This window comes from Phasianus colchicus, chromosome 12, assembly GCF_987193195.1.
Source record: "Phasianus colchicus chromosome 12, bPhaCol1.hap1.1, whole genome shotgun sequence".
Classification (NCBI taxonomy): domain Eukaryota; kingdom Metazoa; phylum Chordata; class Aves; order Galliformes; family Phasianidae; genus Phasianus; species Phasianus colchicus.
Genome location: NC_143447.1, coordinates 2,571,811 through 2,596,209, shown reverse-complemented (window position 1 = coordinate 2,596,209; position 24,399 = coordinate 2,571,811). Strand labels below are relative to the sequence as shown.

Sequence of the window (24,399 nt, the reverse complement as noted above, 5' to 3'; positions counted from 1 at the left end):
GTACAAGCTTCAATATTCACATTTTGGCTCAAGGACACCAAATCCTATTCCCCAAAATCAGGGCACTCCCCCAGCACTGAGCAGGTCCATCCGTACCCCAAGATGTGCCCAGCAATGGCTGGAGATGGGGTGAAGGTTCTCAGTCCCACACCATCACAGGAGACACGGTTCAGATCCACCTTGCATCTGACTTGTCAGACTTGTGTGTCTCAAACCCCGAAGGAAGTTTGGAGAAAGGTGTCCCTTTGGGGGAATTTTGGGCCGGAGACAAATGATTGCTCCACAGATTGCTCTTATGCCCTGGAGGTCATCCATTACAAGACATTAGGGTATTAGGCTGGATATTTGGGAAAATTTCTTCTCCAAAAGAGTGGCAGTGGCACAGGCTGCCCAGCTGCAGTCACCATCCCTGGGGCTGTTCAAGAACCATGTAGATGTGGCACTGAGGGACATGCTAATGGGCATAGTAGAGTTGGTCAACAGTTGGACTAGCTGATCCTAATAGTCTTTCCCAACCTTAAATGATTCAGTGATTCTATTTTATGATTCTTAGGCTTTACTTGTATATGTTTGCAGTCCTTGTCACTGCAAAATCAATTGGAAATGGCGAAAAACCACTTGTCCACAATCTGACAAAACTGCTCCTCCTGCTCCTGCTGGCAGAGAGGGAATGAGACAAAACCATAGGCTTGGAATAAGCTTCCCCAGCTTGTCCTGGGGTTGCCTTCTGCATCAGCACCAAACCACTCATACTGCTGTTGCGTGTCATCCCTCTGGACTCCACCAACCAGCAAACCAGGCTAAACCTAGTGGATTAACAAGGTTATGAATCAAAAAGCCAGATAAATCACAGATGCAGATTGATCTATATGGTTTAAATAAAACCTTTCAAACAGAGACATTATCTGCTGGAAACCCTTAATGAAGAGTTAGCAATGTTCTCAGAAGCAGAAATACTCTCAGCAGGAAGGCAGGATATCTATTAAAGTCGGTAAAATTAAATGAATGGGGCTCAAAGCTGGTGATTTTTAATACACCAGTTGGACATTGCAAATGTAAGCTAATGCCATCTGGAATTAGTTCTGCTCCCAAGGTATTTCAAAGAGTAATTTAGCAGATATTTGAGGGATTAGGAGGTGCTGAAGTTACAGCAGATGATATTTTAATTTGGACCGTGGAACCTCAAGGACCAGCACGAAAGGCAGAGTCAAGTCTGCAGATGAGGAGGAAGAAGAAAGTCCTATCTGCATGTTGAAGAAGTTCAAAGACCGTGGGTATAATTGGTCTCAGGTGAATCATGTCAGCAGTGGCGTTCTTGAGAATAAACTGGAGCCCGCTGATGAAACGACCTTAGAAACTGTTTCAGCATTGAAGCCAAAATGTTTTAGGTCAGCAGTGAGCAAGTCGGGTGCTAAATGCCTCTGGAAAATTGCCCTTCACTTGCTCTGAAGATAAAAAGTTTGGAAATTTAGCTGCTGAAAACTCTCTGCCAGTGATGCTTCAGCCTGTCTTCCCAAGACCTCCCCAACTCCAATGGACACATTGAGATGGGATGTGATTTCTAAATCCAAATAGTGGTGTTAGAGGAACTGAGACTGAAAAATGAACAAAAAATGAAAACTGTCAATGGGATGATGCTGAGGAACTGTTGCTTGTAGTGAGATTCGTGTCCACGCTTCTGTCCCCATACAGTGGCCTTCTAGCTACCCACAAAACACAAATGGCCATTATATCTGGGAGATGTGATCTTCCCAATAAAAGAAAATAATAATAAAAGAAAAGCTTTGAAATGTCAAAGCTTTAATCTTGCAGGAATGCCCTGTCTGGAAAAGCTGAAACCAGGAAGACTCGAGGGGGAAGGGGGGACTTATTAGTCCATCATTAGGGAAAATGTTAATATGCAATAGCTCAGGTAGGAATCAGACCTTTCCTAATGTTAAAACATTTCAAATTTATCAGCCCTGAATCCTCTGTTCCCCAGATTTGAGTTTCTGAGTGCTTGTGATCCTGATTTCCCACTTCCCCAGTTCCGTACTGGAAATAGTCGGGTGGATGGCTGGGACACTGGGAAGCTCACTGAGCAGTGACACCAGCAGTTATTTTTCTTTTGCTGTTTACCAAATAGAAAAGGAGGAAAAAAACATTTACCCTGTTTATAATATTGCTCTGGATCAACATATTAATTATTGATGCAGCCAGAGACGAAAGCAGTCTCCAAACACCTCCCCTCGCATCAAACTCACGCACTGGGTTTTCATCCATCAAACTCCCTGCAAAGGAAAAGCCTAAGAGCAAATCTCGACATGAAAGAGAGAGAGAAAGCCACGCTGCAGTGCGAATGACCCCGGGTGATGGTGACAACGTTGATACACGCTCCTGTCAGCTGCAGTAAATTGCTGCGGTTTCACTGAGCTGGGTGGATTTGTGCTGGTTTGTGAATGCCTTGTCCCTTCCTCCTATAAATGTGGAGGTGACAGCTGTGGGTACGGAGCCCTGAAGAGGTGTCTGGGCTTGAGATCTCTGGAGCTGCCCAAGACACGTCTCAACGGGGTGCTTAGAGATGTGGTTTAGTGGGCAATGGTGGTGGTAGGTGGAGGGTTGGACTGGATGATCTTGGAGGTCTTTTCTGATCCTAATGATTCTGTGATTCTATGACAACACGTGGAAAAAAAATCTCACTTTAGTAGTTATTTCCCAAGGTTTTGGGGAGAGATCTCCGTGTCTCCTGGTGGTCAATGAGACACATACCAGCGTTGGGTTTGGGTGGAGAGGCAGGTCTGTATTCACAGAATCACAGAATCACAGAATCACTAAGGTTGGAAAAGACCTATAAGATCATCCAGTCCAACCATCCACCTATCACCAATGGTTCTTGCTAAACCATATCCCTCAACACAACATCCAAACGTTCCTTGAACACCTCCAGGGTCGGTGACTCCACCACCTCCCTGGGCAGCCCATTCCAGTGCCTGACCACTCTTTCAGAGAAGTAGTATTTCCTAATATCCAGCCTGAATCTTCCCTGGCGCAGCTTGAAACCATTCCCTCTAGTCCTACCACCAGTTACACAAGAGAAGTTCCTATCTTCTGTTTTTGAGGGTGGTTGCAGGACGCCTCCAGTGCCAGGCTTTCATCAGCCTTGTTCTACCAGAAATCCCAGGGGACTCTCTACCTGTGGGGTTTGTACAATTGCTGAATCTTTAATAGACTGTCCTCACACAACACAACATTTTTTTTTTCCTCCAAGTCCGGAAGCTTTCTCTCCTACTCATCAGCACATCAAATTTCTTAATAGCAGAGTGAAATAACCTGAGAAGTAATGGAAAACAGCGGAGGATTAAGTTTTCCCAGGGACCTTGATCTCTTTTATCATCTCATTGTCTTCAGAGGGGTGGTTTTCTTTCAATCTAATTATCTGGTGGAGATGTGTTGCCGGTTCTCCGATGCATCCTGACTTCCATCAAAACAAAAAAGAAGATAAATCCTCCATTATTGTTTTTTGATGAGAAATTCATGCTAATAGCTTACATTTGGGAAATAATTTCAGTGAGTTTACCTTGTTTTCCTGAGAGATGTCCCATGGGAGCTCCTTGATAGAAGAAATGGCTGTGATGAAGATACAGCTCCTGTAGGGAAAATTGAGCTTCTCAGTCAATAGCATTATCCAGGAACTGGAGATTTCAGAAAAAAAAAAAAAAAAAAAAACAACCAACAACCACACAATACAGCAAAAACATGACCAGAAGGATGAATTTCCAATTCAAACAGCCTGTCCCCCTCCACTCTAAAGTCAAGCTCCTTTGCTATCCCAACACACCAAAATTATAGGAACATAAAGGCCACTTGTAAGTTTGATTTACACTCGTCTCACACCAATTAAGCAAAGGGGCAACAAAATCCTTTCTGTTTTTCTGCCTCCCTTAAGGCTTGAAAACTTGCTATCAGTGCCAGCAATTTTCCATATGAGTGCTGCATTACTGGGGGCACCCCAAAGAGATGTTACCAAACCTGTAAGGAGAAAGGTGTGTCTTCTCTTCCTGATGGCTACTTGTTGCTAATTCAATACAATATCTAGACACCAGGTCATTAAATCAAACATACTGGTACCTTTAGGTCATACCTATGGCTTTCAGACACATTCCTCTTGCTGAGGTCAATCCATCCCTACAGAAGGAGGAAAGCAAAATCCATGGAGAGCATCACCTGGAAAAGACATTGAGGATCATCCCAAAGAATGCACGCTGGGCTTAGAATGTTAAGCATCAGCAGGGCAGCAGGGATGAAGGCTCAGCAGACATGCCAAGAACAAAATTAATCAAGGCACACCAAGACCAGGAGGACCCTATTTACATCTCATAGACCTCCTTGTCACCAATGTCACTCCATCACAACCCACCATGGGGATGCTCCCCAGCTTCACATTGTATCCATAAGTTGTGAATTTTTAAATGCATTCCATAACTGCAAATATCCCTGATAACTGCATGTTTTCTTAAGATATTCTGTGCAAGGAGAGCGGTGGCCAAGGTTAGAAAAAGTCGTGGCGTGCAACATGTAGAGAAACAATTCAAAACCAAATTTTATTCAAAGACAACAGAGAGAGAGGGAGAGATTTTATGGTTAGATTTATGGTGATGCGTAAGGGCAAGAGAGATAATGCAGAAAAGAAAAGACAGAGATATATATTGAAAGATATTCCAGGTAGATAAACAGAAGACAGACAGATAAATGGATTAGATAAATAGACTGTAGGAAGGGAAAGGAAGAAAAAGCAACACAGAGAAAATTGTGGAGCTGTAATAGCACAAAAAGGAGAAAACCCACTGTTCCTTAAACAGATGGATAGATATGAAAAACAGTAAAATATGGCTGGATAGTGTGCAAGGACTGAGGGTCCCACAGGCTCTCCCTCTGGGAGGGATGTCCATGGTCCCTCCTTACCCTGCACACAGCATCTATGGTCAGTGTAGCCAATGGACCCAACCTATTTGAGGCATTGCCAGCACTTGCACCTATGCGTCCTGCTTCCAAAACAGCTTCAGAGAAAGAAGGGGGTTACAGTAGGATGACAGGACAAGAGGTGATCTGCTGGGTGAGAGGTAATGACTTTAAGTTGTCTCAGGGAGGTTCAGGCTGGATATTAGGAAAAATTTCTTCTCTTAAAGAATGGTAATGCATTGGAAGAGGTTGCCCATGGAGGTGGTGGGGTCAAGAAAGGTGGAGGTGTTCAAGAAAAGGGGTAGATGTGGCACTAAGGGACATGATCTAGAGTGGTCACAGGCATGGGCTCATGGTTGGACTGGATGATCTTAGTGGCCTTTCCCACCTTAACGATTCTATGATTCTACGTTTTCATTCCATTCAAAACGTGGCAGGACACAACCTCTTCTTTGTCCAGCTTTGCACATCCCCATATCACTGGGGACAGCCTGAGAGGCTCAGCTCCTGCTTTGGGATGGGGCCAGCATCCATGTTGAGGGGCCAGCAAACCTACCCTGAGGGGATGTCCCCTCAAGGAACCACTCCATCACAAAACCCCACTCCTAAATGGATTAAATTCCCTTTTTAATCCCAGGTGGCAGCTGATTGTCCTCAAAATCCCAGACAGCCAAAGAACAGTCCCTTTTTTTTTCTCAGGACGTGCATCCTAATTGATTGCATGGTGGTTTGTCTTGTCTCATCTGCAGAAACAACAAACACATTGCATTTGATTCCTGTATACTTAAAAGATGCTTTATAGCCCATAGAGGAGGAGTTGACTGCTTGCATTGCAAATACACGAAGAAGCATCAAATTCTGTGCTTCTAAACACACTTGTATATATTAAAAAAAAAAAAAAAAAAAACAACCATTTTTCATTGCTTTTTTATCTCCACTGAATTTTGTGCGCTCTGTCCTCCACATGTGTTCATTACCAAGGAACACTAACAAGAAATTCAGCTGTAGATGAGTGGTGATGGCTGGACAGAGCCCGTTGCACAGGCACACCAGTGAGCACCTCATCCTTCTTGCACCTGCCTTTCTATTTCTGCAACCATCGGGGAAGAGTGCAATTATTAATCATTAAAATAATTAAGCATGTAATCAGAGAAAGGCGACTTCTGGATCCTGAACACCTCTGGTGAAGAACCTGTAGGTACAGCTGCATGAGAGGGTCCTTCCATGCATGTCCAGGGCTTGTGCCCCGTTTCCATGATTAGCAGGGAGAAACAAGCAAAAATGAAGCAGAGCTCAAGATGTGGGAGGTTTCTGGCTCTTTCCTCCACATAAAGCATTCAGTCTGGAGCCATGGGTGTGGGGACTCCAGGCCCATTCCCATTGAGCATGGACAGGGAACCCAAACCCATTCAAATTGGGTGCGGATGGGAAACCCAAATCCATCCCCATGGAACAGCCAGGAGCATTATCAGCATTTTGGAGGATTCCCTTTCCAGATCTGAACTCCTTTCCAATGCACTGTCCTTCTCTTCCCACTGCTTCATCTGCCTGCTGATTTCTGGGTTTCTCCTCGTTACAGCTCCCACGTTTCACACAAAGCCATGCTTGACCTTTATGTGTGAATCACATAATGGGAAGCATTTGCATATATGCAAATCTTTGGCATACACTTTGGCCTTCAGTAATCCACTGCATCCATTCAGTGCTGATCAACTGCATCGGACCATCAGCTCTAGGGGATGGGAATGCTCCCTTTAGTTAGGATGAAGCTTAGGATGAGCATCTTAACGTGAGCCGGATGGGATCAGAAATCTCTATCCCAAAACACACAAGAAGTTTCACCTGATTTTGGAGACATTTGTATTTTTTTTTTTTTTTAAGCAAGATTTTCAAGCTCTTAACATTGCTGATGGACAGAAAATGGGTGGATCTGGAAATACTGAGGGCCACCAGAAGGACTATGGTAGCTCAGCCAAGGGACTGCTGTGGGAAGAGGGAGCTGGATTTTGGGGAAGGAAAAGGGCTTTCTCACATCAGATCTGTGTTATGGGGACCGAGATGTGCCAGCAGGCTGTGCCATACTGCCATCCTCACGATTTGCCCAAGGATGGTGATTAGCAGCTGTGGTCCATCTGGGAGCGAGGCCAGCCCCCAGAGCTGCAACCATGATGCATGCGAGGGTCCCCCAAAACTCGTGTTTTTCCTTTAATTTAAATCAGCATTTTCTAATGGGGAAACCATTTCCAAATGGTTTTCCTGGTAAACCAACCAGATGATTCCTCCTGAGTCATTTCCCCCCATGCCACATGGATGCATCTTCACTCCTTCAGCCCCAGGACCTGCTGTAGCACCATGACGGTCACCCATCCATCACTTTGCATTGTCTCTAAATTGAAGGAAATTTGGCTCATTTGAGCTCCCAGTGCAATTTCTCAAGCAGAGACAAGGACTTCTCCCTCTCCACCAAGCTACAAACAAGTAATTCCTCTGAATGGGAAAGAAATAAAAACACGCTTAAGTTATTTTTGCAAAGGAGGGGAAAAATAATACCTTTTCCTGCTGCTGGCACGCTGCTTTGATCTTTACTTTGTAGTTACCATAGTGACAAATAAAAAAGGCATAGGTGGAATAAATTGCTGAAAGTTGGCGACGTCCTATATATGTTTCTGCAGAGCACAGGAGCGCGGCTCCAGCTGCTGCTACACCCAGCATAGGGCTCACGCTGTGTATTTACGCTCTGCTGCACTGTAAATTATATTTATGTAGGGTACAGCTCAGAAACCTCCTTCACTGGTGTTTCCCGAGCTCTTTTATGGGTTTCCCATCACCAGAAGGGTGCCGTGCTCCAGCGTCGTTGACACGCTGCCCTTAAGTCAATCCATGCCCAACTAAAAGCTCCATCTGCTGTGGATTTTGCTTGGCATTTGTTTGCTTTAGCTCTGCTGACTCCCTGGTAAGCCCTAATGATGCGCGGCGTCTGCTGTTGTTGCCCCATTACGCAGCGCTAATCTTTGGACAATTATTTGTTGGATTCACCCCGTTGCTGGATGAAGCGGTGCTGGAACCATCCTGGCAGTAAATTAAGAGCTGCCCATGCCAGCAACATCCTACAGATGCTTCAGACGCTCATTAGGGATTAATTAAGCGTCGCTTGGGCAAGGTCAGGTTCTGGCAATGGGAGAGCCCACAGGGATGCTCCCCATGCGGAGATGATGTGGTGATGGGATTCCTTTAGGAAAACTGCAGGTGATGCTGCTTTGCGAGACCCCTCGTCAGATTGCACATCCAGCATCCATCCTTGGTTCCTAAAGGTATTGTTGCTTACCCGTAGATCATTCCAGTTTTTCATTTTCCCTTAATTCCTAGAAGTTTCCTAAGCTAGAAAAAAAGGCACTGAAGACTTCTAGAGGCTGCTCCTGCCCCTATTTTACTATAGGCAAAAAGATTTCTCCAACAAAATTCAAGGTTGGAAGCGACCTCTGGAGGTCGCCTGCTCTAAAACCATGTGGTGTATGGGAAACGGCTGTAAAAAAAATACCAACATACCTTTATTTCAGCCGTGGTGCTTGCAGAACAAGATCTTTCATTGTAATGGGTGCGGAGTGTGGGACCAGCACACGAGATGAGATCAACACCACTCCCTTCCATCAGCACTCCCATCTTTGCTTTAATCCTTTGCGTTACCACGGCAGGATATGAAAGTGCTGGAGGGGTGAGAGCAGAGATAGCACTGACATTACACTGCCTGCTTGCATTGCTTGGCGTTAAATCATTGTGCTGATAACCATCTCCGATGGGGCACGAAGCCGCACCGGTACGCGTCACAATGCAAGGACAGAAAGCAAGGACATGGTGCAGAAATATGCAGTAGGAGGATAAAGTCAGAATCCTGATGGAGAAATGCATTTGAACACTAGCATTTGGGTGTCCAAATATTTTGGCAGCTTGGCAAGTCTCCCCAGGTGTCCCAATGGCCACCAACCCTTACCCAGTGCTGGTACTGGGAATTCTCCTTTAAGAACTATTTTTGGGGTTGGTAGGATTACTGGGTAGCTCCTACCACTGTGATTTGGTTTGGCAGCAGGGGACATAAGAGCAGGTAGAGAGAAAGAAATGCTGCCTTGAGGTTCAGTCTGACATGGGAATTAAACCTCAATTTGAGGGCCAGTCTGACATGGGAATTAAACCTCAGTTTGAGGGCAAACCTTGAGATTTTGGATCCTCATACTGTTGTGCATTGTCCTAGCAGGGCTCACAACCCAGCTACCTATCTTTCCATTAATATTCACTGTACTGAGATTTAAGAACAGAGCATCAAGGCCTGGATACCAAACTGGCTGTCGCCATTTCCGTGCCTCCTTACAGATGCAGTTTTGGGGTTTGCATCGCCAACATAGCCTCCAGGCTCAGGATAACAGCCCACAGCACTTTGGTACGACGTATTGAAGGAATTTGGCGCATCCCTGAACCTTCCAGCTCACTCCAACCCCTTCTAAATCAAGCCCAATTATGACAGGTGCAATTTTATCTCTCCATTTGACTTTTATTGGCATCGTCAACAGGCCAGCTGGCACCAAGCTGGCAGCAGTTAGCAGTGAGGGATGCACTGAGACAAATAAAGCCAAGGGAGGTCTTCCTGTGCTGGGGATGCAGCCGACCCTAGGTTTTTAGGACGCAAAATTAGTGCCTGGCTGCATGAGGCTGGATTTATCCAGCAGCATTGTTGCTCCCTCCCCTAGTGTAAGGAGGGAATCATGTTTATTCTCCTGGGATCCCTCCTGGCCACATCTTCACCCCATCCTGTGATGGGAAGGGTAGAGACAAGAGCTCAGACTGGGGCTCACCACTCCCTGGGCTGCAGCATATCTTTCAGCTGCATCAAACCACATTCATCAAACCAATTCCCATCCCATTTGACCCATTTTGGGGATGGGCAAGAAGCAACGCAAGAGAGAAGGGTTTTACGAGCAAGCAGCAGCATCCCAAACTGGAGCATAACCCCACGATAGGCAGAGAGCTGGACCACCCCATAGGGAACAAACAGGAACACCACCCCGATGTGCATTAAAATGCACCAAGCAGCTGGGAACAGCCCACCTCCAGCCCTTAAGAGCCATTTTTTGGGGGGGAAAAAAAAAGCAAAAAAAAAAAAAGCAAACGTAGCAGGAATCGCCCTGTTTACCCAAGCTCTGCACCGCTCCCAGCAAACCCCTGAGGATGATGAAGTGTCTTGGCTGCTGTGGTGGAGCAGCACAGCAGCTGGTGTGCAGAAAGGAGGATGAGATTTACTATCCCCGCTGCTTTCCCTTTCCCCTCTATTATTTTTTTTTTCCCATTTTCTCTTTTTTTCCCTCATTTTTCCCCCTTTTTTCTTCCTTTTCTTCTTCTATCCCCTCCTTTCCCCTCGTTATTACAAAACTCCCGCACCTCCCCGTGATGCTGCCTTATTAAAAAGAAAAAAAAAAAAAGTGACAATTAGTCATTTGAAGAAGCAACAAAGAGATCCGGCGCTGGAGTGGCGCGACTTGAATTTCAATGTGCCATCTGAGGGCTGGGGAGTGTGGCTGCCAACCTCCACCCCACCTCCCCAAAAGTCACCCTTGGCACGTTCCTCTGTAGGGTTTTGGCATGGGATGCTGTGCAATGCACAGGTCTGCTCCTCGTCGTGTGCAGAAGGGCTGGGGGTTAGGGTTAAGGGTTAGGGTTAGATTTAAGGTTAGGGCTAGGGTTAGCCAGAGGCATCTTAGCTCCAAACCAGACCCATGTGCTTTGAGCACCATTTTGAGTCCAGGGATGCAGCGTTCTCCTCTCCATCCCTTTTGAATGCAACCAAGCCAGAGTGATTGAAAGGAAAATTAATTATGGGGGAAGTTCAGGGAAAGCTAGGTTGAAACAAACTTGAATGAGGTTGGAGTTTCACTGTGCTGCCCACCTCCTTTTTCTCATATCCATGCTCTCACCCTATTTTGCCCATCTCCTCATTTACTGGGAAAAGCCCCAAAATGGAACTCAGGGGGCTATAAATCCCCTCCAGAGACAGAAACCCTTGCACACAGCAGCATCAGAGCCCTGGAGTAGGCTGGAGGTGTGGCTCCAAGCTCCTGATCTCCATCTAACCACTAACTATTGCACTATGTCCTCATTTCACTGAGGACAAGGATGGAAACGTGACACGTGAGCATTGTCAGTACCAGCATCTTCATTTTGTTATATGAACAAATAACGGGGAAGTTGTCAGTGGCCCATCCCTGTGGGTGCCCAAGGCCAAGGATGGGGCCCTGGCTTTGATCTGGTGGGAGGCATCCAGCCCAAGGCAGGGGTTGAAGCTGGATGGGCCTTATGGTCCCTTCCAACCCAACCATTCTATGACTTTATGATTCCTCACATGGATGCCATGGGACAGGCAGTTATGAGAACACAGCACAGGTAATATAACCAAGCTCAGGGGTCGGGTTGAACCAAAAGCAGTGGGTGAAAACCCAAAGGATAGCATCACAAATCAGCCAAGTGCCCATAGGCTTGTCCAAAATACCTCTGAGAATCCCAAAGAGCAACGCTTTCATTTGCAGCAAACCTCAGCCCTTCCCCATAGAGGAAAAAAATCTACATTATTATTATTATTGATATTATTATTACTACTACTATCATTGTTTTTCAGTTCCCATGCTGTAGGTGAGTCTTAACATCAAGAGGAATAAGCAGATTGCAGCCTTGACTTAAAGGCTCTGAGCTTTCCCCCTCTCTGGGTTGCACTAGGAGCAATCTCTAAACAACGCTCAGCAGAGAGGAAACAGCACTGACTGCTGCTCGGCTTAAAAAAAGAAAAAAAAAGAAAGAAAAGAGGAAAAAAAAAAAATAGCACAAGCCGCAGAACAGGGAGTTCTTCCAACAATCTGTTTTCTGTACCCTGGAAAATAATAGCAACCCATATGGAAAGCCCACACAGCTATTTTCCAGGTGCTTTGTGCAGCGTGAAATCCATGGAATAAATCACCTGGGCTCTGTTTGTTTGTTGCAATTTTTTTCCCCCTCCCGTGCAAGTGAGAGCTTCGACGTGTTTGGGGATTTCCCCTCCATAGGGAAAGTCCTGCTTTACAGCAGAGCTGTGGGGCAGGAGCAGCTCCCAGCCCTGCTGGTGGCTGGCAGCAACAAGGGGGGAAGCAAAGGGGAGAAATACATTGCAGTCAGATCTGATGGGAAATTAAACATGTTTTCTCAATGCTTCCTATCTGAGATATTGATGGGTCTCCAGCATCCCACATCCAAACATCCAACCCCAGCCCCCCTGTATGTACACAGCCAGATTTTCCTCCCCATCTTTGAGATGAAGGACATGGCTCTGAGCAGGATGACAAAGCTGCCCTTACTTTGCTGTTTCCAAAACACCTTGAAGTTTCTCAAATGAAAAGCTGTGATATGAAGATGTGGTGGCGATTCTATTCAGCATCAGCTCTTAACAGCTGTAGAATGAGAGAATGGCTTAGGCCAGAGGAGACTTTAAAGATCATCTAGTTCCAATCCTCCTGCCATGGGATGGTTGTCACCCACCAGATCAGGCTGCCCAGAGCCCCATTCATGGCTTTGAATGCCTGCAGGGATGGGGCACCCACAGCTCTCTGTGCCATAAGCAGCCCAAGCCCTTCTCCCTTAACAACCTCTCCTTAGTGCTTTTTGGCTCAGACCAGCCACTTCTCATTCCATAAGTGCCTCTATGGAGATCCCATCCCTTGGAACCGAGCATCAGCTCGGTTGTAGCCCTTTGCTTTTCCTTCCAGCCTTCTCAACAGCGTGAGTTTTTATCCTTCTTCTCCATCCCAGTTAGCCAAGTCTCTGCTCTCCCTGTGTTTCTGATGTTTACAACTTGTGTTGGGCTCAAAAACATCATTTTTGGTACCTCTGGATGAGCAGGAAGACTCACACCCACACGTAACATAAAGAGGGGCTGTAGGGAAGAAGGGGACAGACTCTTTAGCAGGATCTGTTGTGACAGGAGAAGGGAAAATGGATTCAAACTACAAGAGGGGAGATTTAGACTGGATATAATAAGTTTTTTTTACACTAAGGGCAGTGAGGCAGTGGCACAGGTTGCCCAGAGAGGCAGCGATGCCCCATCCCTGCAGACACCAAGGTCAGGCTGGAGGCTCTGAGCACCTGACGTGCTGTGGGTGTCTCTGTTTATTTCAGGGGGTTGCACTGATGGCCTTTAAATGTGCCTTCTGACTCAAACAATTCCGTGATAACTCACAACCAAAAGCAGGTTGGACTTACCCACGGTGGTCCAGGCTTGGTGATGAGATGCCGGCTGCCAAAAAAGCATCCTTGGAGCAGCACTTGACCTTACAAGCATGGACCCCAAGAGGATGCTCGTCTCCAAGACGACTGTCATGCCAGCACCGCTCCGCTGCAACAAGCCAGCACAGGGCGTGAAGAATTTAATAAAACAAGCTGTTGCATGACAAAGCCCTGAGAGTAATATCCGTACGGTGGCTATTATTAAACAGGAGCAGCCTCCTGTTTTTTTTTTTTTTTTCCTGCCTGTAATTTAAACTCAGGCTTGGCTATATTCGTCTGGGTGTTTCCACGGGAAAAAAATAATGAACTAGTGGCACTCTCAGCCCCCGGCAAAAGGCAAGAGAAAGCTAAAATTAAAACACAGGAGCAACAGAGGTGTAAGCCACACGAGAGAGCTGTCCATCTGTCCTTCTCTCCGGCAAAACACCTGCAGAGCTGCTGCTAGAAACACTCGAAATATTTTATGATGTTTTTGGAAACCGTGGTGGGTGTCTTTGGCCAAGTGTCTTGTTGGCCAAGTGTCTTCTTCCCCAGCAGCAGATCCCCCAGTGGGATTTTTCATGCAAGGAGGGAAAGGTTCCTCCAGGAGCTTCTCCAAGGTATCCCCATCCTCATCTGAGGGAATTCCTTCCCTTTCTTCTCATGCTTTTCAACCTCCCCACTCATTTGCACAGCTGTTGCTCCAGTCCTGCTGGCTGGTCCTGTTTGATGCAAGCCACGGAGCTCCTTCCTCATTAAAACCCAAAGTCAGAAAGTTGAATTCCCAAGGAAAAAAAAAAAAAAAAAAAGAAAGAAAGGAAAAACATAAAATAACATAAAAAACCCCACCGATTTCCCCAGCTTCAAAGTGCTTTTGAAGATCAGTCAGGAGAGCAGCGGTGAGGAGCAGCCTCTCCCTTCTCCTTTTGTTGGATGCTGTGAACCAATGGGCGCCAATAAATAGGGAAATAACTCTCTGGCTCCACCGCCAAGGTTTCGATGGGGAATTCTGAAAACTTCTGTGCATGTGGCTTTGTGTCTCAGTGCCCCCACCTGAGCATGGGCTCCCTAAAGCTCTCAGCCCCCCCGTGCTAAAAAAGAAGAAAAATAGGTTTTCCTCTTCGGTGAAAATGAGTTTCCTTCCAAGAGAAATTCCTTCCATTCACCTTTCACTGGTAATTATGAACAAAAAGCATCATTTGCTAAATGCCTGTGAGGCTGTTAATTAGCAGAGAAGCAAGTGTTTAGCAATTAAAAGGCATTTTCCCAAGCATTTTAGGGTTGAGGGGTCAGGAAACAGCAAGGATTAGACAGGGAGCTGGGTTTGGTATGCAGACACAGACAGAGATGCCTTGTTGTTGGCTTTTCCTTGGGGACATAGATGTCACATCCCATCTCTGCCCAGCATCACGCTTTAGAAAGATTGCACCTTAACAAGGAACAAGGCATTAGTCCAACAAGGTTTTATTCCAACAAAATGCATCCTCCATTGGTCCACATTTAAATTTTTTAAAATATATATATATATATGTAATTTTAAAAGGCAAAAGTCAAAGCAGTTGCTTACAGAGTTTGGGAGGAAGGTGGCCTGGTGGCCAGGGCACACTGCTCCTCCCAGGGAGGGACAACATCTGCACACCTTGTTTTGCTTGTTGATCAGCAAGTTCGCTACGGGAAATCTAATCACCATCTTGGAGTTAATCCTTCAAACAAACCCTTGCAAATCTCTTCATCCAGAAGTTTATTAATATTAGCTCCTCTCGAGCAGAAGCAAATTAAAAGCCTTTACCTCCCGTTCGGCTTTTTGTTCCTCTTCTCCCCGTCACCGTTAACGGGAGAAATTCAATTAAGGAAGAAATGACTTCCCAATAAAAATCCCTCCTCTCTGCCTCCCTTCTCCTTTTGCTCAAGGACTAATAACGTGTAATTGTGGAAATAAGCTCAGCTGGCGGCGCGGATGGGGGCGAGGAGCCATGGAGCCAATTGGGCTCAGCTCTTCCTTGAGATGGAGGATGCTTGGTGGGAAGCCTCAGAGACCTATGATGTGCCAAGGAAAGGCACCCGAGCCCTAAAGCAGCTGTCCTGGTGCCCAAAGGCTTGGTGACCCCAGCCAATGCCATCCCACGGGTGGGGAGCCCTCAAAGGATACCCCAGATGGGTATGGTGTACGGGAAGCAATGCTCTTTGGTTGGCCATCGTCTTGCTGGTGCTGAGAAAAGCCTTGATGTTTCCTCCATCTCCATGCAAAACCTGATACGTGCTATCTGATGTATCAATAGGCATAAGATGGCATGTTTGGGTGGATGGGTTGGGATAGAGGCTATTACTCTGCCTGCAAACAGAAAGGAGTACCGGGGGTGAAGTTCTCAGCATCAATATTTTCCTCTCCTTTCCAAAGGGATGACACCAGACTGCTCCACAGGGCACGTAATACAGCTAATGGCCCTCCTTGCCTGTTTATCAGCCCCTCGTTGGGCTTTGCTGAAGGGATAGCAACTCATTAGCGGACAGCACTAATTAAGAGAAATGAACGTAATTAGCAAGAGCAGAACGAACAGCCTCCACCTGCCCACCTTTGCTCCGGCCACGAGCAGCTTCTCAGCTGTTATGTCGTGCTGCAGGCAGCAAAAATCAGGCAGGAAAGCAGATCCAGATGTGGGGCTCCTCAAACCTCCTGGGCTGCTCCCATCTCCTATAGCAGACACAGCTGCTCGAGGCACGTCCTCCTCAGAAACATCTTCAAGGCTGTGGGTAAGATGTTTGGTCTGGGAAAGATGGCAGAGGGAGGAGTGTGAAACACCTGGATGGAGAAAATATCCCTCCTGCTCTAAACATGGCCAAGGTCCATTGACCAACAGAGCTGTAGCCTGATGTTCTTGCAAGTCTGCTCTTTGGAGGGCTGGGGAGGTAGAGGAATAAGTCAAGGCACATTTCCCATCAGCAGCTGTTCTCTTCCTATGCACGGTGCTGCCCCACGCACCGCTGCTCTGAGCCTGACCGAGAAAATCTGCACGTAGCCACCCAGGATGGGCACAGGGGTGACATTAATCAGGCCTGAGCTTTTGTTTATTCTCCATTTCCATTTAATGCGATTCCCGCAAGTGAGTAATGAGAGAGGTGGGAAAAAGAAAGCAAACTAATATCTTTACTCTGCAAGAAAATATCTAACTGGCTTAACTCACTCACCATGATAGCAAAAGGCAATGGCTCACACCAGAAAGGTGACCTGAATGGCTGATCATGGCATTAATTACAAAGAACCAGCACTGCTTCAAAATGAGCCCAATGAAATGACTTTTGCCTGTAACAAGTGCATCCCACCCAGGGTAACGAGGCTGCTGTGGGGAGCAGCAAACAGACAGTAAGAGTTTCAGCATTCCACACCCCCCCCCCCCCCCCAAGTCACACCACTGCAGTCACAGAAAAGCACAGCTGAAAGAATTGCCAAACCCTGACATGCCTTGCTTTGATTTCTCCAAAGAAAACAAGGTTCCCGTGAATAAATTAATTCCTTTTTAACAAGGCGCTTCTTGTCAAGTCCTCTGACACCTGCTGACCCAAAATGGAAACTTTAAAAATTATATTTTTATTTTAAGAAGGTTCAGTTGATATCGACCCAAATTTGGAGCTCTGTTATTAGTTTTGACTAATAACGAGCAACAAACGGGAGAAGCAGCAGTTCCTGACTGATGTTATCATGCATTAGGAGAACAGGATCATGAACCATCCAGGTGGGATTGGCAATTCCTGCCTCCGAGAGAGGCCAAGAGAAGCATGGGGTTATAAGCAGTCCAACAAGAGCATGGAATGCCCTCACTGGGTTTAAGAAGCTCGTTTCTGGCTTTCAGAGATGCTGAAGGCTGAGTCCAAACCACGAAGCTTCGAAGTGCCTTCAGGACCTCTTCTCCGTGAGTTGATGAACTTCTTCCCCCCAAGGACATTTTGTCCAGCCAAGTCATGTAGGACACACTACTTCTTGGCCCCTCCAAGAGGCTTGGGCAGACCCCATAGCTGGATGTACTATGGGGAAAGGAGGAGAGCATCCAGACACCGATGTGTCCAAGCTCTAGATTTCACCTCTAATGTATTTCAGTGCATGATTCAAGCACATTATCTGCATGAAATGCTGCATTAGCATCAAAATGAGGGGAGTTCTGTTCAATATATTAAAGTGTCTCTGATGGGTTTGAAGGTAGTTTAGCGCAAGAGAGGCATTAAGGAAGTAAATGCCACATTTGTATTCAAAAGCGCTTTCTTTTTTCATTTAAAGCCATTGATGTAAGAAGTGGTGCTTAAGATGGCTTATAAAAGCAAGAGAGCATCTTCGCTATGAGACAAAAAGCTGTGTTTATGGGGAACGGTGAGGGAAAGCACATAGCCCATTTAGAAAATATATTTTCTTTCAGGGCTTGCTATCAGCTGGAGGAGCAGAGGGCAGGCAGGGACAGGGCCTCCTGGTGGCACTGCCATAGAGAGCCATTTTTTTCCCCAAAATCTCTCAAGATGTCCCTTTTCCCTGCTCAAGCATAGAATTACAACCGTCTTTTCCACACTGGTGTGGCTCCAGTGCAGAAGTTTGGGTAGGCCACCTCCATTTTTTCCTGGAGGAAAAGGAGATTCCCTGTTCATTGCAGAGGAGTTGGACTAGACGAACTTTAAAGGTCCTTTCCAACTCAAACCATCCTATGATGCTGTGATTCAGTGACTCCAAAACTGGGGAACACCCAGTTTGCCTTTCCTTTGATAAATCTTGAATAAAATAGCATTTTTAATATGTTTTAAAATGGGGCATCTTTCAGTTTCCAGAGTTAACATGGAGCTCAGAAGTTAAAGTCCCATCGAAGCAAATGGTGTCGATGGTTTCAATTGCCAGCCACTGAAAATTTTACTAAAAACAATTCTGCTTCAGAACGTTCTTTATCCTGAAATTGCCACGCAACTGAAGAAGTCAATTTCTCAGCCAGCATCAAGAAAAGAACCTTTTGTCCCACTCTGTGCTGCAGTCTTGCTTAGACCATGATCGATTTCTACTTGCCCTGTTCATGCTGGACAAGGAGTGTTTTTGTTAAAGCGCCGAGGCTTTCCAAAGGCAGGTTTTTTACTCAATTTGGGGAGATCAAAATGTTTCAGTTTCATTATCTGAAGAAATCAGGAGCTGCGCCGAAAGCTCACGGCAAGCATTAACTCCCCTCATCCATCTTTGCCACCTCCATGGTCAATTAATAATCCCCGTCTCTATGACTGGAGGAAGAGAGGGGTTAAATTAATTGCTTCTGACCACTTAGTGAGTCTGGGAGAGACCCTGGGAAGCTCGTCTTGCTGCTGCCTGCAAATCAGCTGGAGAAAAAAATACACTTTTCCTGGCAAAGGTGCATGACTTACAGAAATATTTATGTCCCTGAGCTGGCACGCTTGTTATCATCCAAAATATTTCTGCTGGAGGTCGTCACAAAGCAACTGCGTGGGGCTTCTCCAGCCATGGGGTGAATTAAATATATCAGGGATGTTTGCTGCAAGAGGAACTGTGATTAAGCACAGCCAGGGAAAGGTGATTTGTGGTTTTCTTTGTTGAACTGAAATTTTGGGGTTATCCAACAGAGCACAACCAAGCCTACGTGAAAACTAAGGCTTCTAATGACCATGCTGCTCACCTCTCAATTATGATGTTCCTCTCTGGACAGCCATGCCAAGAAAATACTGCAGAAATGCTGGATATCTTGCAAACCTTAATAAATTAACAGCCTCTTCTTGCCAACAGCTCTAAATCACGGGTGGTCATTTTTAATGCTCAGCCTTCCTCCCTTTCTGCATCACATTCTTCCTCCATTGCTCCACAAGAACAACCAGGCATCCTGGAAATATCCTGGTGCTTTTCCCCTTACAGAACCTGCAAATGAGCCCCACAAGTCAAACCCAACCTACAGGCAACCCCAACGCATAGAGCAATACCCAACCCGCGGGCAAAACCCAATCCACAGGGCAACCCAAACTCATGGGCAAGACTCAACTCATGGGCAACCCTAACCCATGGGGCAACCTCAACCTATGGGCAATACCCAGACCCATGGTATTGTATGGGGCAGCCCCAGTTCATGGGCAGTACTCAACTCGTGGACAGCACCCAGACCACGGGGCAGCCCCAGCTCATGGGCAATACTCAACTCATGGGCAGCCCCAACCCACCAATCCATCATCAATACCCATGGTTCAAGCCCAACCCACTGCTTTGGGGAATATCTCCAATGTAGGGGGCAGACCTTGGATCCCACTGCCAACTTCCTTCCCCATCACAGCTTGTTTGCTCCCTCCTGCCGACAGCGGGTTGTCGTGTCACGGATGAAGGGAAGGAAACAATGTGGAGGAAATTGATAAGCATGGCTTGAAAACCGGGGAAAGAACATTTGCCTGGGAGAAGCTGTGATTAGATCCGTGTGTGTGTGTCCTTTGCCAGCGCTCCTAAAAATAGAGCTTGGCTGCACAGACTGTCACACGCATGCAGACATGCTCTCGCTGAAGCTATATTTACCAGTCTGAGGCAGCCAGATCACCATATACAAGCCATACATCCCTCTCCAGCGCTGGCATTAAGGGGAAGGGACCCCACTGGGTCCCCCCAAGGGATGTCCCCAAGCATCTAGAGGGTGACTGGGGCCACCAAATCGTGGGAAAACAGCAAGATGGGGAAAATCACTTACGGAAGATCCAAGCGTGGGGCTGGGTGTGAATGGGTTTGGGAGGATGGAGGTCCCACAGCTGCTGATCAGACAAAGAAACTGGAGCATGACCTACATTGCCCAGCTCCTCCACCCCCTGCCACGCTTGTTAGCCTCGTGATGAAGTGCTTGGAGGGACAAAATTGAGGCATTTTCCTCCTATTCATGATGTTTCTGAAGAGGATATTTGAAGGCTGAGGCATTATTATCTACATATGTCTTCCCAGAGGTTGCGTGCAATTAGCATTATTCAGAGCTATGCAATTAGCATTAGCCACAGATATGTATTTCGGGTGGGAAAATAATTGTTTTTCTTCCCAGAGAAGTGGTTTCATGCATGGTTTGCTCAGCTCTGAGCTTTTTGGTCCACTCCCAAATCTGGAAATGGGCCATTTGCCCTAACTTGCCCCAGGAAATGGAGCAGGGGGAGCAAGAAAGGACTGCACAACTGCAGCTTTTGTTAAAATCAGTTAGTTTTGGACAAACTTGAAGATTCCGTAGATCCAATGGCCACCAGGACAATCAAGTGGCCCAGTGTCACCAGCAGCCCATGTCACTCCCACTCATCGCAGTGCATCTGTTGGGTGGCACAGATGCTTCTGCTAAAGGGAGAAGGTGTGAAGGGGACATCACAGCAGATTTCTCCTACATTTTGCTATTCTCTCTTCATACTGTGGCCTCTCAATAAAATCCAATGAGTCTGGCTCTCCAGCAAGGCTTTTCCTCTCCTCCTACTAGTGAGCCACAGCACCCTAAATCATGCTAATCAGTGTGAAAGACCTTTGATTTATCTTCACTGTATGGAAAGAGACATTAAGTTAGGATGTTGAGGGTTGTTTAGCAAGGCCACCTCCATAAATCCAGCCCATTCACCCCTCTAGCTGCAGATCAGACAGCCTGGGCAAGGCCTGGACTCACTCAGATGCTCACGGAGTGGCTTTACTGCTTGCAGAACGAGTTCTTGACATGGTGACTCCAGACACAATCATTCACCCACAACCACACTGCAGGCACTCATCTCACTCATGTCCTCTCCATGCTAATAACTCATCCACCAGCCCCTTTGACCCAAATCCATCTGGTCCTTGGATGTATTCGGTGCTCTCAGGAGAACAATAAGGACCTGCATGCACCTCTGGTGCTGCTAAACCTCTTCTCCCCGACAGCAGCAGCACTTCAGTGCAAGGTACAGCAAGCCCACAAGTGAAGCCCAGTGTTAATGCAGAAATTACATTTCAGAAGCACTTCTCGCCAGCACTGGCTGTGCAATACAATGAAACTGCAGTCATAAAAAGCTCTCCAGGTGCAAAAGGCTACGAAAGGTTATGGCTCTTGGATGTGATTCCTTGGTACCTCTTGCCCTGCAGACCATGGTCAAGGGTAGAGTGGTGCTCAGTTCTGCCCTGAGTAGCCCCAGCCTGGATGCTTTTATAACTCTTAGACTCTTCCTGCTATGGCCTTTCTAATCTAAGGTTTGGAAGGTGTAGGTCATCCTTAAGATCCTGCAATTGCACATAGATGGAGCATCTGCAATTGGTGACAAACCAGCAACAGCCATAAGTCCCAGCTGGACCCAAGGATTCTAATCAGGTGGGGTCATTACAACAGGTAATGTGCGATTGGGAAATGGTTATTTATGCAATTCATCATAATTTCCAAAGCTGAAATGTGCCAGGTCACGGTGTGGGTGCACCTAGGGTGGCCCAGCACTCTCCAGCTGGTTGCATGCTGCAGTTTGTCCATCACTGGCTGAAAAACACACCCCTGGTTTTGTTCAAAAGCTCAGGAGGGGCTCAAAGTGCTGCTACCCCCCGAGTGGCTGAAGCATCATCATCCAATCCACAATGTATCCATTGACAGCAGGACAAGGGGAAATGGTTTTAAGCTGAGGGAAGGGAGATTTAGGTTGGACGTCAGGGGGAAATTCTTTACAGAGAGAGTGGTGAGGTGCTGGAACAGCTGCCCAGAGAGGCTGTGGATGCCCCGTCCATCCATGGAGGTGTTCAAGGCCAGGTTGGATGGGGCCCTGGGCAGCCTGGTCTAGCATTAGGTGGAATGGTTGGTGGCCCTGCGTGTGGCAGGGGGTTGGAGATTCATGATCCTTGAGGTCCCTTCCAACCCTGGCAATTCTGTAATTCTGTAATTCTGTAATCGATCCAATCCTACTGCTTCTCATTTGGGGGCAGTTTCATTGCAGTTCAGCCCAGAAGTGGACACATCAGTGCATGAAGTGTCAAGGCAATCAGTGGCTGGCCTGGAGCTGGCTGCCAGCTTCAGCATACAGCAAGAGGAATGGCTGGTGAGAAAATGAGAGCAAATGCAGCCCTAAAAGCCAAATATTTGTTTTATTTCATGCATATGCTCCATGCACAGCGAGTGAGAGGCCAAAGGCAGTCCCAGCTCTGATTGCTGCTGCTCCTGCTGAAGCAGCGTTAGAGCTTGAGGAAGCAAAGGGGAGGATCAGACACCATCAGTGCTAAGAGAGAGCCCTGCTCCTCTCCACTCTGCTCTCTGCTCCTGTTGCCGTGCAACCCCTCTGGTTTGGGGATCGCTCTGCAGTCACAGCTGGGAGTCAAAGAGGTGGTGGGAGGATGGGAAAGGAATTCCTGGTCCCAGCATTCAAACCCCCAATGCTTTCTGCTGCTCCATGGGCACGTAGAAGGACCCAAAGATATGCCTTTTTGCATGGGAATCCTCTGATCAAAAGAGCTGGTTGTGCATCTGCCTAAAGGCAAAGCTGGTCAGTGCTGTGAGATGGGGAAGTGGGGATGGGTGAGAGACAGCGAGACAAATAGGGGAAAGCAGAGGGTGAAGGAAAGACGAGAAGAAATAGAAGAGGCTGTTTCAAGCATGAGATACCTGGAGGCCCCCACAGGAAGGAGGACAGTGTCTGCTTCACAGCAGTGATGCCCAGTGTTTGGAGATGGCCCAGAACTCAGTGTGTTGGTACCTTTCCATACAGCCCTGCCTGCGGGATTTCACATTGCTCAAATCATCTTCCCAAATCCATTACACCACTAATAGTTCCCGCCAGCTAATGGACAAAATACTCATGTAGAAGCGGTTCATTATTCAACCAGCCTCAGTGGCCAAATACCATTCATCAAAGCAAATATTTGCATTTTTATTCCATCAACCAGCAAATGAACGATCAGCAAATACCCGCTCCTAGGCTCTGGCCAGAAGCAGCAGCGAGGGAACGTCCCAGGGAGCATCTCCATCACTTCACAGCCACCAACACGACTGCCCTGTTTGCTTTGGGACTTAGGGAGGCATCAGTGATTTACAGAGCAGAGCATAAATATAAATAAAGGGAAGGGGTGGGGGCACATCTGGAGTGATTTCAGCATCCCCGTGCCCAGGAGCCCAGCAGCAAGATGGGAAAAGCCACAACTCTCCACTGTCTCTTCTAGAGAACACTTCTCGAGGGAATGGTTGCGCCAGGGGAGGTTCAGGTTGGATACTAGGAAAATTTTTCTCTGGAAGAGTGTTCAGGCAGTGGCACAGGCTGCCCAGGGAGGTGGTGGAGTCACCGTCCCTGGAGGTGCTCAAGAACCATGGAGACGTGGCACTGAGAGACATGGTCAGGGGGTGATACTGGTGGTTGGTGGACAGTTGGACTAAATGATCTTAGAGGTCTTTTTCAACCTTAATGATTCTATGATTCTCATCAGCATGCTCCTCATTTTCAAACTAAACCACATTAGTACTCTTGTACCAATATTGTCTTTTATCTTCACCAGCTCCTTCCCTGGGGTCTCCCTTTTCCCCGGGCATCTCCCAGTGCCCATGGGCTGCAACAAGCTCCCAAGAGCTGGTGCAAACCAAGAGCTGCAAAGCCCTGAGCATTTCCCCAGCTAAATAATTTACGATCCCCTCTCTGATCTTATGCTTAGCCTGGCCAGCAGCCAACTGCACCATGGATGGGGTCCCGGTGATGGGGAGCCACCCAAGAGCTCATCCTTGGGTGAATGCATGGTCCAGAGGAGGACAAGAGAGCTGTGGGTCAGTATTAGGGTAGATCCCAGCAGAGCATCCTCAGGATGAGCTGTGGTTTTGAACTTGGCATGCTCACTGCTCCCTTTGATCTCCCCTTCATTAGTCTCTCTCCTTTGCTCTCAAACGTAATTAATGCTTCCCTGATCAAAAGCCCAGTCGTGAGGAGAGCTTTAACAGCTCATGTTTTACTGCGTGTTCCTATTAAAGAAGGGCTGCCGTGCTCAGGCAGAGGGGAGCAAGGAGAAGACTCCATTTGGAGCCTCAAAACACCATAAGTTCCCCCCCTGCCCCACTGCCACGGACCATAGGAACGTGCTGTCTCCCTCCACCACCCAATGATGGATTTGCCCACGGTCTTGGACCCAGCTGACCCACACCTAATATCCGAATTTTGACAAACCTGCACCACCCGCACACAGCATCCTTCTCCTCCACTCCACAAAAGGAAACCAAAGATATTTTTGCACTGAGGGTTTAT

The 24,399-nt window shown here is 47.1% G+C and overlaps 1 long non-coding RNA gene across 2 annotated transcripts; it reads right to left on the bottom strand.

Annotated features, from left to right (window-relative positions):
* Positions 1-2,790: 2,790 nt before the first annotated feature.
* LOC116225562 (uncharacterized) lies at positions 2,791-8,739 on the bottom strand. Of its 2 annotated transcripts, none has more exons than XR_016470241.1 (4): positions 8,485-8,739; positions 4,121-4,203; positions 3,557-3,626; positions 2,791-3,454 (listed from the first exon to the last, which is right to left on the bottom strand). It is a non-coding gene; the product is annotated as an uncharacterized LOC116225562 (long non-coding RNA). The 2 variants fall into 2 exon arrangements; XR_004166102.2 differs by having other exon boundaries at positions 2,791-3,450.
* Positions 8,740-24,399: the final 15,660 nt, after the last annotated feature.